General features: G+C 39.0%; 1 protein-coding gene across 1 annotated transcript in view; it reads right to left on the bottom strand.

Moving 5' to 3' along the window:
• Positions 1-16,960, bottom strand: part of LOC308094152 (uncharacterized protein) — a 337,907-nt gene that overhangs the window by 200,765 nt on the left and 120,182 nt on the right. The gene's annotated exons all lie outside the window — the stretch shown is intronic.

The raw sequence follows: 16,960 nt of genomic DNA, 5'->3' as shown, positions 1-16,960 counted from the left end.
TAATGTCATTTAATGTTGTGACTTGCTTTAAACTGCCAATAAATTATTCTATCTATCTAATACTCATTATGCAGAATGTTCCATTTCGCAATTTGTCAAATGTACACAATGTGTACAAATATTTTGAAAATAGCAGATCTACAAGCTCGTAGCTTATAGATCTGCTATTTTCAAGTAGCTTAAGTTTAATTATGGCTGTAAGTGGTTAATGCATGTTTTGTAACAATAGGCCTATTCTAAATCCACAAAGTAACAACTAAAATAGTCAAATAATTGTAATGGAGTAAAAAGTAGAATATTTGCCTCTGAGATGTAGTGGAGTAGAAGTAAAAGTATTGAGTACATGTACTTAGTTACTTTCCACCTGGTGGGAAGTCCGATAATCTTAGAGGCAATATACGGTTAATACTGAAAAGTTTGCTTTTGTTGTACATGGATATAGTGAAAAAACATGGGGAAAAAGAACAGAACAGGATGAATAATGCTTTTGCACCGTAATAAGAGAAGGTGAGAGGCAACAGATAATGATCAGTACTGTGTGTGTGTGTGTGTGTGTGTGTGTGTGTGTGTGTGTGTGTGTGTGTGTGTGTGTGTGTGTGTGTGTGTGTGTGTGTGTGTATGTGCGCGCGTGTTGTGTGCGTGTGTGTGAAGAAAAAGCAGAAGGGGGGTGGAGGGACTTTGGAATATATAAAGGGGTTTGTCAGCTCCTTCTGTCCGCCTGCTCCTGACACACACACACACACACACACACACACACACACACACACACACACACACACACACACACACACACACACACACACAGACACAGACACAGACACAGACACAGACACACACACAGACCCAGGCCACGCTGCAGCCATGAAGGCCACTCTTCTGTTCTCTCTATGTGCTCTCCTGTGTTCCCTGGCTTCCTGCGCTACACTCCACCCTCCCACTCCTACTGACTTCAACGTGACTCAGGTGAGAGGGAGAAATTGATTGATTGATTGATTGGTTGATTGATTGAATACTTTATTTAACCCATTAAACACATTGAGTGCCAGAGGTTTTTTAAAACAGGGTACAGCCAGTGCCAACATCTTTTTTTTACCTTTTCAAGTAGTCACTTGTCACTTTTAGGAAAAAAATCCCTTAGTTGAGAGAGAGAGAGAGAGAGAGAGAGAGAGAGAGAGACGAAGACAGTAGCAGAGAGAGTAGCAGATCCACAGGCTGGAAACGCGTCGTGATCTGCTAGTAGGGTGTTCTTACGAATAAACACAAAAAGTTAAAATATGGAGATAAGATGTTTCTGCCTGGTTAAGGATTTAATTGTATTTTGCATCGAAAAAATAAAATACACTTATGTTTGGCTTTTAGAAAACAAAACAAAAAGTTGCACAGGGCAGATATGAAAGAAAACCAAAACCTAATTGTCTCCTTTGAGTGGAAGTCTCATACGTGTCTGTCTGTCTGTCTGTCTGTCTGTCTGTCTCTCTGTCTCTCTGTCTGTGTGTGTGTGTGTGTGTGTGTGTGTGTGTGTGTGTGTGTGTGTGTGTGTGTGTGTGTGTGTGTGTGTGTGTGTGTGTGTGTGTGTGTGTGTGTGTGTGTACGTGTGTGTGTGTGTGTGTGTGTGTGTGTGTGTGTGTGTCTCTCTCTCTCTCTCTCTCTCTCTCTCTCTCTCTCTCTCTCTCTCTCTCTCTCTCTCTCTCTCTCTCTCTTTCTCTCTCAGGTGTCTGGTAAGTGGTACCTGGTAGGTCTGGCCACCAACGCCCCGTGGTTGGCGACCTATAAGGATTATTTTAAGGATATCACCACCACGGTGCTTCCAACGGCCGCCGGAGACGTCAACATCACCTACAGCCTGCTGGGGTGAGAGGTCATGATAAGACCATCTAACCATAGACTGTAAAAAATACGAAGGGAGCCCCATTGACGAAGGGACGAAGGGAGCCCCATTGAACCCCCATTATACTAGTTACTTTGCAGATATAAATTATTATATTATAAAACATACATTAACCATTTTAGCCCTATTTTATACCAAATCTATTTGAAAATAGCAGATCTAGAAGCTCACAACGCGCCGCATCGCGACACATTTTGAGCTTATGTAGATCTGCTATTTTTGCTATTTTCAAATTGGAATCCTGAAAAGTAACATTTTTGTTTAATTTCAAATGCATTTAGTTACACTTATGTTATCTTTATGAACTTAAATACAAATACATTGGACATAAAAAAGACAATATAATTGTAATAGTCATTAAGCTAATATAGACTGAAGTAATTAAAGCGGGTCATGTTTGGAATTGTAACAGCTGAAATACTATAATAATATATCAGCATTCCCATATTAACCTGCAGGCCGCGTTAAGTGAAGGTGGGGGCCGCATGTGGCTCCCGGGCCGCCAGTTGCCCATGTATGAACCAAGGCCCCAGAACCCAGTGGTTGCATTGAAGCGCATTGGACATGCTGGCCATTCATTGGTACTGCAGCTCAAAACGGCTGGGGCCACTGTACATGAACGAGCAAAACGGTTTCGACCAATAGTCCATATTCACACGGTGGCCATTTTGGAATTTAACATTGCGTTGCTGTGGCAACTGGGGTGGCATTTCATTGACTTAATGGCAATATGGCCGCCGTGTGAATATGGTCTATGGGCTCGACTCACGAGCTTGCGCACAAACTTGCGCACGGGGCTGAGCACAGAGGTGGCGCAAAACGCGTCACTAATGTGACGCAAAACGTGTCACAGTGGCCCCAAATAGGCCTCGCCCATCACACTTCACAACCTGGAAGAAGGGGTGAATTCGCCTCATGCGCTGGGTGAGCAACTCAATGCAAGTGGATGGGAGGCGATATCCGGTGCCCTCTCTATTATTTTTAACTCTATGGTATGAACTGAGCTATACCCGGACACTGCTTATAACTCTCTCTCTCTCTCTCTCTCTCTCTCTCTCTCTCTCTCTCACACACAGTCATAACGGTGCCTGCCAGAGATTCACTCACGCCATTCAGCACACAGAAACACCTGGGCGCTTCACTTACCACGGCCACCACAGTGAGTGGCGCACACACGCGCACACACATACACACACGCACACACACATTATTTTAAGCATGGAACAAAGCCATCCAGGCTCCTGGTGAATTAGTCCATGAGCCAGAGCCCCAAAATTGAGCAATGATTATCGAAAGAGTGGGCAAAACCATACCTATATTACATTGTTTATAGGGTCAATATAAGTAAATAAATATATGATAACCTTTCCACAGGAGCAGCTTTTTCATATTTATCACACATTTTGTTATTTTCCCCATACGTACATGACAGGTGAAAAAAATGACAATGACTTATCTTATTACAAGTTTTCTGAAATTGTATATTTAAATATGCAAATTAGGCATTTAGTCCATGAGCCAGAGCCCCAAAATTGAGCCAGATATTGAATATGCCCTCGTTAAAAACCTTTGACTCCAACATCTCCAACAAAATGAAATAAGAATGTTGACTCTGGCTTTGTCCAATGTTCCAATGTTGATTCTGGAAAGTTAAGCAAATTCGGGCATATTTTCCTAATGCCCAATTTGCATATTTAAATATACAATTTCAGAAAACTTGTAATACGATAAATCATTGTCTTCATGTAAGTAATCAACTGGGGAAGTTTCATTATGATAACTATTTTTTAAATGTTGTCATATTTTCACCTGTCATGTACATATGGGGAAAATAACAAAATGTGTGATATGAAAACGCTGCTCCTGTGGAAAGGTTATCATATATTTATTTACTTATATTGACCCTATAAACAATTTAATATAGGTATGGTTTTGCCCACTCTTTCGATAATGAAATCTTGTCTGGCTCATGGACTAAATCATGACCATAAAACATTTGATTCTGTGTCAAAACTATTTGAAAACTGCAACGAAAAAAATTGTATGTATTAAACATAATATATAATACAATTAAATATTCAAATATTCTTTCCATATATATTTTTTATGCCAATACTTACTTACTGTATGTACTTTTTACTCATTTTGAATGCCGGACTTTCACTTGTTACTGAGTATATCTACATTGCGTTATTGATACTTTTACTCAGTGGTGGAAAGTAACTAAGTACATTTACTTAAGTACTGTACTTGAGTCCAATTTTGAAGTATTTTTACTTTATTTCCAATTTTCTGTACTTTTACTTCTACTCCACTACATCTCAGAGGCAAATATTGTACTTTTACTCCATTACAATGATTTGAAAACTTTAGTTACTAGTTACTTTGTAGATTTCGATTATTATTACAAAACATACAGTAACCTCTTCAGCCGTATATACATTTCGGCCATTTGAAAATAGCCGATCTACAAGCTCACAATGCGTCACATCGCGAGTACTTCTTCCAACACTGTGTGTCTCTCTGTTGGCCAGAGAACACAACGTATTGTGAGACCGTGGTGGAGGTGGTGTATGACAGCTACCTCGTGCTCCACACCATCCAGATCCAGCCTGCTAACTCCTCCTCCTACTCTCTCAGCGAGTTGCACAGTGAGTTGACCTTTAACCTTCTCTGCCAGCATGAAGCAGTCCCTCCATTGGACACTAAAAGACGTGTCACCTTGTTGAACTGATAATTTCTCTCTCTCTCTCTCTCTCTCTCTCTCTCTCTCTCTCTCTCTCTCTCTCTCTCTCTCTCTCTCTCTCTCTCTCTCTCTCTCTCTCTCTCTCTCTCTCTCTCTCTCTCTCTATATATATATATATATATATATCATATCGTATTGATATTGTGAGCCCAATATCGTGTATCGTAGGCGTGAAATTGGCCGGCACAGCTATATAATACTATATAATATAATACTATAAAATATATAATATATATATAATATAACCAGAAACACATAGAGAGATAGCCCTGAATGACCATAATATGTCTGTAACTCTGAGAGTGTGCAAATGTTCCATTTTTGGTTCCAAATCATTTGTACACTCGCAGAGTTATAGGGGTCCTTGCAAATGATACGTTTGAGAACTACAGTAGCACTAGTTGGACTCCTAATATGCCGTACTGTCATATTAAATCAGTGTCATACATATTCTGAAGAAAACCTGTAGACTGACATTCAGTAATTGGGTCTTATGATAAAAATAAGAACATTATAATGGTGTGTAAAAAAGAAAATTCAACATTTGCCACGGACGAGGCCAAGTCTTTGCCACGGACACATTTGTCTGTGTACGGGCATATTGATGACCCCTGGCCTTGACTTCATGGAGATTTGTTTTTTTTCAATAAATTGATGACCGTCGGAGTCTCCGCTACCAGCCAGCCAGTCAGCCAATTTTTGGCTCATGAATAATCTTGAGCTTGTTGTGCTTGCAGGTCGCACCCCTGAGGTGAGCGCCGCCCTGGAGGACAACTTTGAGCAGTTCGCCAAGGGTGTCGGGGTGCAGAGCGACAACATCTTCTTCCTGCCGACGAATGGGACGTTCTGCTGCTAGGGCAACGATACACACACAGGCAGGCAGGCAGGGGGGCAAAATGTTTACAGGGCTGAAGTGGTTAATGTATGTTTTGTGATAATAATCAAAATCTACAAAGTAACTAACTAAAGTTTTCAAATAATTGTAGTGGAGTAAAAGTACAATATTTGCCCTACTTTTTACTTTCTCCAGTATTTCCAATTTTCTATACTATACCGTACTTTTTACTCCACTACAATTATTTGACAGCTTTAGTTCTAGTAACTTTGTAGTTTTAGATTATTATCACAAAACATACATTAACCAACTTCAGCCCTATATTATATATCGTTACTGTCGGGCAGAAACCATCAACTCCATAAATATGTGGTATTTAACACCCTTTACGTCTGTGTGTTGGTAAAAATAATTATTGAACCAATGAAATGGTTATATATATCGTCCATTTGAAAATAGCCGATCTACAAGTTACCGGCTATTTTCAAAAGATGTTTATACATTTTGATCTTGTGAAACGGGTCATGCTGCACAAAGAGTACTTTTACTTTTGGCACTTTAAGAATATTTTGATGGTAATACTTTTGTACTTTTACTCGAGTAAATTTTGAATACTGGAATTTAACTAGTATATGTCTACATTGCAGTATTGATACTTTTACTTTAATAAAATAATGTGAGTACTTGTTCCACCACTGACTGTGAGACTACTGATGTTTATGTTTATTGTTTGTTGTTACAGATGAGTGCCCTGCCGACAAAAGAGCTTCACCTGTCCCCTGTGCGGCCTCCACAACACACACACACACACGCACGCACGCGCACGCGCACACACACACACACACACACACACACACACACACACACACACACACACACACACACACACACACACACACACACACACACACACACACCCAAACACACACACACACACACACACACACACACACACACACATACACACACACACACACACACACACACACACACACACACACACACACACACTGCTGCTGATTGCTTGTGTTGTGTGATATTCTTTTTAGTTGAAATAAACATTTATCAAAATGACAAACTGTAGTTTGAAAGAATATGCAATGCTTTTCAGAATACGCTAGTGCCCCTTGTGGTAGATTTCAGAACTAGGCCTATACACCAGCAACTGAATACTGCAATTATATATAGATAATATCTATATATAATTGCAGTATTCAGTTGCTGGTGTATAGGCCTAGTTCTGAAATATTATAATACATATCTATATAATATAATTATATCTATTAGATATAATTATATTATATAGATATGTATTATAATAGAGCACCGATCCTACCTGGGTCGCGTTTTTTCCCCGTTCTGAATTCCCATAGACGTGTTTAATATCGCGTCAAACTGTGTTCCAAAAATAATGATCACGGCGGTTTGACTCTTACTTCCACGACCCAGGGGATGAACGAGTGACGTCAGGACTTCTGTACTCTATAGCAGAGGTCTTCAACTGGGGGTCTGCGACCCCTAGGGGGTCCGCGGAGGTACTGCAGGGGGTCCTCGAAATTGTTGTTTGATAAAAATAAAAATAAAAACTTTAAAAAAAACTTTTTGTTAATTTTTTTTCTCAAAAATGTCAATATGTCTTTAAACATAACATGACATATTTTAATAGCTTAGTATTGAATGCACAATAACATGGTATGTTTATACATATTTTGTAGAGGAAGAAAAGGTCTTTTGCACACCTACTGGGACAACCTGTGGGTAGGAGCAGGCTCCAGGCAACCATTTGTTCATGTTTATACATATAAAACACAATTGTATACATACATATACAATATATGTGGTGGCCTACCCCCTACCCTACGAGGTAGGGGGTCCCTGCTCCATCACCCCATCAGTTTGGGGGTCCCTGGCCTGAAAAGGTTGAAGACCCCTGCTCTATAGTTTATGGAATTGAATGGTTGGAATTTGCAGTCTTGCACATCTTAAGTTGTAGTACAATAAAGCATCGCATCGTACTTAAATAAAAGTAGATGATACATAAAGGACATAGCAGTGGTGGGCATTTTGTGGTGCCACAGATACAAAACCCATGTTTCCTTTTTTTCCCATAGAGATTTACGAAAATGTTTGTAAATAAATATTTTAAGCCTGGAACCAAGGCATCCAGGCTGCTGGTGAATCATGACCATAAAACATTTGATTCTGTGGCAAAAAAACATTTGAATATTTAATTTCAACATAATTAATGTAATTAAATATTAAAAAAATAAGGTATTTATTAAATACAGTATACATTATTATTATATACTGTATTTAATAAATACCATTTGTCTGCGGTTTTCAAATATTTTCTGACACAGAATCAAATGTTTTATGGTTCACCAGCAGCCTGGATGATTTTGTTCCAGGCTTTCGGAAATCTCTATGGGAAAAATGAATGGAAAAAAGGCAATGCACTTGGCTGGACTGCACAGTGCATAGCACAGTGAATCTGCCTCCTTCTCCTGTTCAATGAATGGAAAAAATGTATGGGAACAATGTATGGGTTTGTCTATCTGTGGTACCATAAAATGCTATGCTATGCCGGTGCGGTAGTTCCTGGCCAAACAGGAAACCGGTGCATTTCCGTTTCCGTTTCCCGGCTGGATGGCGTCATTTTCGCGGGAAGGAAGCCCCCGCCTAGCCTGGTAAACCCTCCCTCCGGAAATCTCATTTCCATTTGATTTCAGGAGTGAGTCTGGCCTGATCGCCCATTCTACAATATTGGCTGTGTACACCAAATGGACGAGTCTATCAGCGTCGTCGCTCATCGTTCTGTGATTGACAGCGACAGTTGGCCAATCAGGTGGCGAGTTTGAGTGAGCCCGAATGAAGCCGAGTGCAGCCTGAGTGCAGCCGACAAAAGACGAACGGCAGCCATTGTTGTTTGTGCGAGTGCCTTCACTTCTTACTTTCGTTTATAAAACGCTCTCAAACTTCTTTTTTGAGGCACGTAATTTACTTATAAGATATCGTTTGGATAGAATTTAGTTGTTTAACTTCATATATGTGGTCAATTAATCATGACAGAGCCTATTTAAAAAAAAAAATTCAGAGAACCGGCAGGGGCGGGTAGTGACACGCATGTATCCGAATAAGGCAACCTATTTTGGGCATGGCCATCTCAAAAGTCCCGTTGCACATTTGCCACTCACAAAAGATATACAATTTAACTTTTGTTTTTTCGAAAAAGTTACCTAGTATAGCTTTAAGTAAAACATGTGAGTACTTCTTCCATCACTGGATACATGTACTTCATTACTTTCTACCACTGACTGTGAATCATGGAGGTTTCAGCCTACATTCTACACACTGAGTCCATTCTGTGTGTGTGTGTGTGTGTGTGTGTGTGTGTGCGCGTGTGTGTGTGTGTGTGTGTGTGTGTGTGTGTGTGTGTGTGTGTGTGTGTGTGTGTGTGTGTGTGTGTGTGTGTGTGTGTGTGTGTGTGTGTGTCTGTGTGTCTGTGTGTGTGACACACACACAGTAGGGGGTCCATTAGGGGAATTCCTTAATGTTTTATTTTTAGTTCCAGACGGGAAAACTACCACCTCAGCATTCCAATGATGTCATCACCCCCCCCCCCCCACCCTCTCCCAACACTCCACACACACATTTTTACGGGGCCAGGCTCTGCAGAGCAAGGCTCCGTTTTGGCATTATTCTGTTTCTTCTTCTTCTTCTTCTGCAGTTTTTGCCAGTTCAGTTCTTCTGTGCTTTTGAAAACTACACCTACGTCGCACCGCCGATCCAACTGGTATGCCCATATGGAGATCTCTGTATCTGTCACTCACTGGTGGAACACTGGTGGAAAAAGTACTCGTTTTACTTAAGTAAAAGTATCAATATTACTCTGTTACAAGTAAAAGTCCAGAATTCAAAATGTACTTGAGTAAAAGTACAAAAGTGTTGGCATCAAAATATACATAAAGTACCAAAAGTTAAAGTACTAAAATGTTTGAAAATAGCAGATCTACAAGCTCACAATGCGTCGCATCGCGACACGTTGTGAGCTTGTAGATCGACTATTTTCAAATAGCCTATGTATAAAATAGGGGTTAATGTATGTTTTATACTATAATAATTTATATCTGCAACTAGTAATTTGCAGATATAAAACTTCAAAATAATATAAATTATTGGTTTTCAAATAATTGCAGTGGAGTAAAAGTACAATATTTGCCTCTGAGATGTAATGGAGTAGAAGTAAAAGTACTGAAAATTGGAAACACTCCAGTAAAGTAAAAATACCTCACAACTACTCGAGTAAATGTACTTAGTTACTTTACACTGCTCATGACGACACATTTAGGATCATGTCGGGACCCCCTGGGGGTCCTGACCCACATGTTGAGAACCACCACCCTAGACAAACAGTTTAAGCTCCTTTAAGCTCTGTTACTGACTGTCTGTTGTTTCGTTGTGTGTTCTGCTCTTCTCTTAGCCAGGTCACTCCATTGTCTGTATCCTTATGTAACTCATCTTTCCTCTTTTCACCTTTTCCATTTTGTAATAAACATGTTTTACTACACTTAAAGTCCTCCGTATTTTCAGCATTTTGTTTATAGCGGGATACATTTCCCCCCACATCATTTATGATAGCAGATCTTGCTATGAGCTTGTATATCAGCTATTTTTGAATAGCCAAAGTATAAAATAATGGTTATAGCTCAAATCTAAAATGACACAGATGCGTTCCCGGATTGAATGGGTTGATTCAATCAGTAATTATAAAACAATGAGGAGATGGTTCCCCGGATTAGAGTCGTCTGGTTAAATGTTTACACTGAACGTTTGACTCACCATGGAACAAACTCCCACCCAACAAACCCCCACCCACACACACACACGCACGCGCACGCACGCACGCACGCACGCACGCACGCACGCACACACGCACGCACGCACACCCGCACGCACGCACGCACGCACGCACGCACACACACACACGCACGCACACGCACACGCACACGCACACACACACACACACACACACACACACACACACACACACACATACCCACCCTAGGGGGTCCTCAGAGTTACTACAGGGGGTTCTCCAAATATTTGTGTGGTAGGAACTTTTTTTCTTCTTTTATCTTTTATTAACCACCGCTAGCATCCCTATTCTGTCCGAAAAATTTCCGATCTGTAAGCTCACAACGCCTCGCAGTGCAACACGCTGTGAGCTTGTAGAGAGGTTTGGTGTAAAGGGAAAAAAGAGCTGACCAAGTACAGAGCCAAAGGTCAAGTTTACTAAGCAGTGAGCGTTTAAATGGTTAAATGTCTTAAAATAAACATTAACATGAATCCACCACAGATGGGAAAAAAGACACATTAAAACCCCATTAATTTCAGTGGTGTAAAGTAATTAAGTACATTTACTCAAGTACTGTACTTAAGTTTTTGAGGTACTTTTACTTTACTGGAGTATTTCCAATTGTCTATACTTTTACTTCTACTCCACTAGATCTCAAGAAGCAAATATTGTACTTTTACTCCACTACATTTTGAATTATTTAGTTACTTTGCAGATATAAATTATTACATTATAAAACATACATTAATCACTTCAGCCCTATTTTATACCTAGGCTATTTGAAAATAGCAGATCTACAAGCTCACAACGCGTCGCATCGCGACGCGTTGTATGCTTGTAGATCTGCTATTTTCAAACATTTTAGTACTTTTACTTTTGGTACTTTAAGTACATTTTGATACCAATACATTTGTACTCTTACTCAAGTACATTTTTAATTCCGGTCTTTTACTTGTAACAGAGTGCTTCTACATTGCAGTATTAATACTTTTACTTAAGTAAAACATTTGAGTACTTTTTCCACCACTGATTAATTTCTACATCACTGATGATAGTGCTGTCAAACAAGTCTATGAAGCTATCTATGAAATGAAAAAGGTTTAATCTGCAACCCAATGTTATACAACATGTAGTGGGGGTCCCTGCCACGACCCCTACCATATACTATTTTGAAAGTATCCACTGCAAATATACACTTTTGGGGACCCCCAAAATAATCATATTTGAACTGGGGACCCCACCCTCACAAGCACTTGGAATTGTAGGAGATGAACATAACATTTAGTTTGACAGATACTGTAAATATTGTTGCGAGGCGTTGTGAGCTTGTAGATTGGCTATTTTCATTAGTTTCATTGGTAATATTTGACAATTTGGCCAATGTTTGACTATTTTAGTTTGTTGATTACTTTTTACACAGTAATGGTCTATTTATTTTATTTTTCATTTTAGAGGTATTAAAAAGGTCTGACTATGTAACCTTTTTAATTAATAAAATGTAATTTTGTCCAATTTGTATGGTAGAGTATGTTAACAAATATAACTTATACAATCTGTATGGTAGAGTATGTTAATACAATATAACTTATACAATCTGTATGGTAGAGTATGTTAACAAATATAACTTCTAAAATATGTATGGTAGAGTATGTTAATACAATATAACTTATACAATCTGTATGGTAGAGTATGTTAATACAATATAACTTATATAATTGAGGTGGTTGTATTTAGTCTCCCTGCTCTTCTATTTAGATCGTGTCAAAGGTCATGTCTCACCTAGACACAGGATCTGACACGAATTTTGACCTGATGGTCAAACTTCAATTTATCCCCTGAGCAAGCAGGCAGGCTCTATTAGCTCAATGGTAAAAATGTCAGCACTTGAGCAGGAAACCGGGTTCAAATCCGGGGTAGAAGAGGGAAGTTACATAGTGCTACTTCAGAATCAAAATCAAACTTTAAAAGTCCTTAAATTGTAACTTTATAAATGAGCAGATACCCTGTATACACGTGTACTGTATGTTGGTTTGTTTACTGTTGAGAGAGAAAACAATGTTGCACATTAAGCAAATCATCTGGGGACCCCCCTGGGGGTACAGACCCACAGGTTGAGAACCACTGCCATGCAGTAGTATAGTAGTGAATAGCGTTGCCTTGCTAAACTAATGGCCTATGTCATTTTTTTCAGGAAAAAAAAACTGATCCAGAACAAAACTATATGATATTTATTAATCATTTCACCCAAAATGTTTATAACAAGTTATGACTATTTAAATAGAAATAACACTGTCTGTCAGTTATGTAACATAAGAGATTTAAATTAGAGTTTAAGCAGGATTAAATCTGACTTAGGCCAAAAACAAAAATAAAAAAAATTGCCTAAATCAGTAAATAATTTGGCCTATTTTGGCCTAAGTCACACTAGTTAGGCCATTATACTAAAAGGGGAGTGAACAGCATGATCCTTTTCAATTAGGAGATGGGCGATTTTACCAGAGGTGGCCAGTGTCATGAGGAGCTGACTTAGGCAAAAATATCATTTTCCTCAAAAAATGACTTAGGCCATTAGTTTAGCAAGGTGACGATAGGTAGTGTATAGTGCTGTATTTTGATGTATGATTTTGGGGGGTCCCCAGATGATTTGCTTAATGTGCAACATTGTTTTCTCACTCAACAGTAGCTTACACAAAAAAAAAAAAAAAAAGACCACTAATGCGTCACAAGTAATCAACAAACTATACTATAAAAAAAACTATACAGGTCAAACATTGGCCAAATTGTCAAAATGACCTAAGATAGAGGCAAACATTGTGAAGATAGCCGATCTACAGGCTCGCAACGCCTCTTGTGAGCTTGCAGATCGGCTATTTTCACAATATTTATACAAACTAAATGTAACGCCTCAACTCCTACAATTCCAAGTGCATTTCAGGGTGGGGGGGGTTCAATGAAAGAAAGAAAGAAAGAAAGAAAGAAAGAAAGAAAGAAAGGCATTGACCCATTAAGACCTGGAACACATCTGTGTAATTTTTTTGATTTGAGCTAAAAAAAACATTATTTTACACATTGGTTATTCAAAAATAGCAGATCTACAAGCTCATAGCTCAGAGTGCCGCGGTATGAGCTTGTATATCTGATACCCAACCCTACCAATGAGTACTATGAGTACTACTATGAGTACTACTATGAATACTACTATGAGTACTAGTAATAGTATTAGTAATTTGAAGGATTTTTAACAACCGTATCAGACTATCTGACTAATAATACCCAGTCAGACCATGATGTCATTGGAATGATTGTACTATCACACACACACACACACACACACACACACACACACACACACACACACACACACACACACACACACACACACACACACACACACACACACACACACACACACACACAGTGCGCGGTGCACACACTCGCAAACATAAATTATCTGAGACAGCCGTGTGTGTGTGTGTGTGTGTGTGTGTGTGTGTGTGTGTGAGTACAGATGGCAGTCATCAGTAGACATGCCTGCACCTAACCGCACAATGACTCACACACGCGCGCGCGCGCACACACACACACACACACACACACACACACACACACACACACACACACACACACACACACACACACACACACACACACACACACACACACACACACACACACACACACACACACACACACACACACACACCCAGATGTGTTTCTTTTTCTCTCCAAGACTGTCTGATGATGTCACACCAGGGGATCCCCTCTGCATGTCCTTATATGGGCGTTATATCCTGTGTCTAGCATGGGAACTAAAGCTTGCTTTGTGTAATCATTACGTGATTATGTGTGTGTGTGTGTGTGCGTGTGCGTGCGTGCATGCGTGGGCGTGCGTGCGCGAGCGTGCATGTGTGTGTGTGACTGTGTGTCATGCCCCCCCTATCTCTGTGGTCTATATAAACACACAGCAGTAGGACCCAGAATGGCAGCCTGTTGGAACACGTAAGTTCTACTCTATACTTTTATAAGTACTTTAATACTACTACTATTACTACTACTAATAATAATCATTATCATGATATGTTATTTGCTTGTGGTACTGTCATTTTTATCTTATATGCCAGTGGTTCTAAAGCTTTTTCATGTCAAGGACCCCTAAATTAATCTTATATATTTTTCAAATATCGATCTACAAGCTCACAGTGCTTCACTTTGTGCTGCGCTGTGAGCTTGTACATCTGCTATGTTTGAATAGCCAACATATAAATGGATAAAGTGGTTAAAATGATTGTGATACTTTGTTAATTACTTCTGCTGGGGACCATTAGTTCTACTGTGGTGATTCAGGAGGTAGAGCAGATATTTGGAACCAGAAGGTTGGCGGTTCGATCTCCGACTCCTCCTGGCTGCGTGTTGAGTCTTGAGCAAGGGCACCGAGCGAGCCCCTAACTCAGGGGTGGGCAACTTTGATGATGGAGAGGGCCACTATATTTCCACACTCACTGTAGAGGGCCACATCGCATATGCTGTCTCTCCGTATTATTATTTTTTTCGCCATTCTATGTCACACAAAAGTAGCAAAAATAACCGATCTACAAGCTCAAAACGCGTCGCAGTGTGACGTGTTTTGAGCTTGTAGAATCAGATCTTCTATTTGTGCCATTTTTTTATTGGAATCCTGAATTTTGTTTTGCTATTTTTTATTGGAATCCTGAAAAGTTACATTTTTATTTAATTTCAAATACATTTAGTTTTTTTATTAACTTAAATACAAATACATTGGACATAAAAAAGACAATAAAATGTTAGTGTGTGCGTGTGTGCACACGTTGTGTACTTTGCAGTAGCAGCACGTCAGTACTGGAGTTGTGTGGTTTTTAATGTCTCCAGTACGGAGGGCTGTTGTAGCAAAGCTATACGCTACTGACAACACAACACAACACAACACTGCACTCTGTGTGTGTGTGTGTGTGTGTGTGTGTGTGTGTGTGTGTGTGTGTGTGTGTGTGTGTGTGTGTGTGTGTGTGTGTGTGTGTGTGTGTGTGTGTGTGTATGTGTGTGTGCATGCGTGTCCGCACGTAGGTTACTAGATTGAAAGGCCAATATTGCGGCTTTCACCTCAAGTCCTATGTTGAGTTATGTCCATTTGAAGTGTTAAACACTGCTGTAACACTGCTGTAGCGCCCCCTATGTGTGCCATTTAGATTTTTTGGGTGTGAATATTGTCATGGCAGACCCCTGAACAGTGTTTCTGGGAAGTTTGGTGCAGATCGGAGCAACGGCGTGTCTCGTAAGTCCATCCAACCTCTCGGTCCACCTACCTTCTAGGTCCACCCACCCTCTAGCCCAGTGGTTCCCAAACTTTTTAGCTCAAGGCCCAGAAGAGAAATTAGACGTTTGCCCGGGACCCAAACTAGTGAAAATAGCAGATCAGCAAGCTTGCTACACGACGCGAAGTGATGCGTTGTGTGCTTGGGGATTTGATTAAACTTTTTTTTACATTTATTTATGGAAATTATTTTATTTTATTCATGAAGTGCTTTTGAAAATGTTTTAAATTTTTTTCAATTGATGAAAAGTTGTGATTTCTATGTTTACATATTTTATCTTTTGAAATTATATATATATATATATATATATATATATATATATATATATATATATATATATATATATATATATATATATATATATTAAATGTAGGAAACAAAAAACAGTGCTCAAAGCGATTTGAATTGATTGAATTGATTATTACAAAACATGCATTAACCAATTATTTATCACTATTTCATACTTGTCTGTTCAGAAAACAGCCGATCTACAAGCTCACCAAAAAAAAAACCAATCTACAAGATCCCAACGCCTGAGCTTGTAGATCGGCTATTTTATTCAAAAGATCTTGTCAAATTATGGAAACCTTTTGAAACAATTTGTGAAATGGGACATTCTGCATGAGTACTTTTAAGGATATTTTGATGTCAATACTTTTGTACTTTCACTCAAACATGTTCAATACAGGACTTTAACTTTTATTGACTTGTGTTAATTGTGGTACTTTTATTTTAATAAAATGTATATCTGAGTACTTCTTCTACCACTGTATTAAGACGTAAGAGCCTGAGGTTTTACTTCTATCATTATCCTATTTTTAAAGAGTGTCTATTAAATATTGTTATTTTACCATTTGACATTTTCCTTTTCTTATAATAAACTATTTAATAAGTGCAAATTAGTGAAAGATGTAAACTGTATGACAATAAACTTCACTACAATCAACATTAAAACACATTGTTTTTAAACAGTGATTTATTCTTCTTCTTTTAACAAAGTGTGGAACATTTGTTTATGTTTATATTTATTCAGATTTCAGCATGATCACAGATGTTTAAAAAGGCAGTTGCCATTAAAACACTGAATTATTTTGCTGATTACAATTTGCTAAATCCACTATAAAACATGTCAACAACAGATACTTACATAATTACAGTATAAGTTACATGGTCAATACATAAAGTGTAGGCCAGGGGTCTTCAACAGGGGGTCCAGGACCCCTAGGGGGTCCTCAGAGTTACTACAGTGTGATGGGATATTTTTATAGCCTGGTAACCCCCCTCCCTCCGGAAATCTCATTTGCATTTG

The sequence above is a fragment of the Gymnoscopelus braueri genome, assembly GCF_963280865.1.
Source record: "Gymnoscopelus braueri genome assembly, chromosome: 10".
Classification (NCBI taxonomy): Eukaryota; Metazoa; Chordata; class Actinopteri; order Myctophiformes; family Myctophidae; genus Gymnoscopelus; species Gymnoscopelus braueri.
Note: the sequence above shows the minus strand (reverse complement) of the source record. Positions and strands in the feature narration are given on the sequence as shown.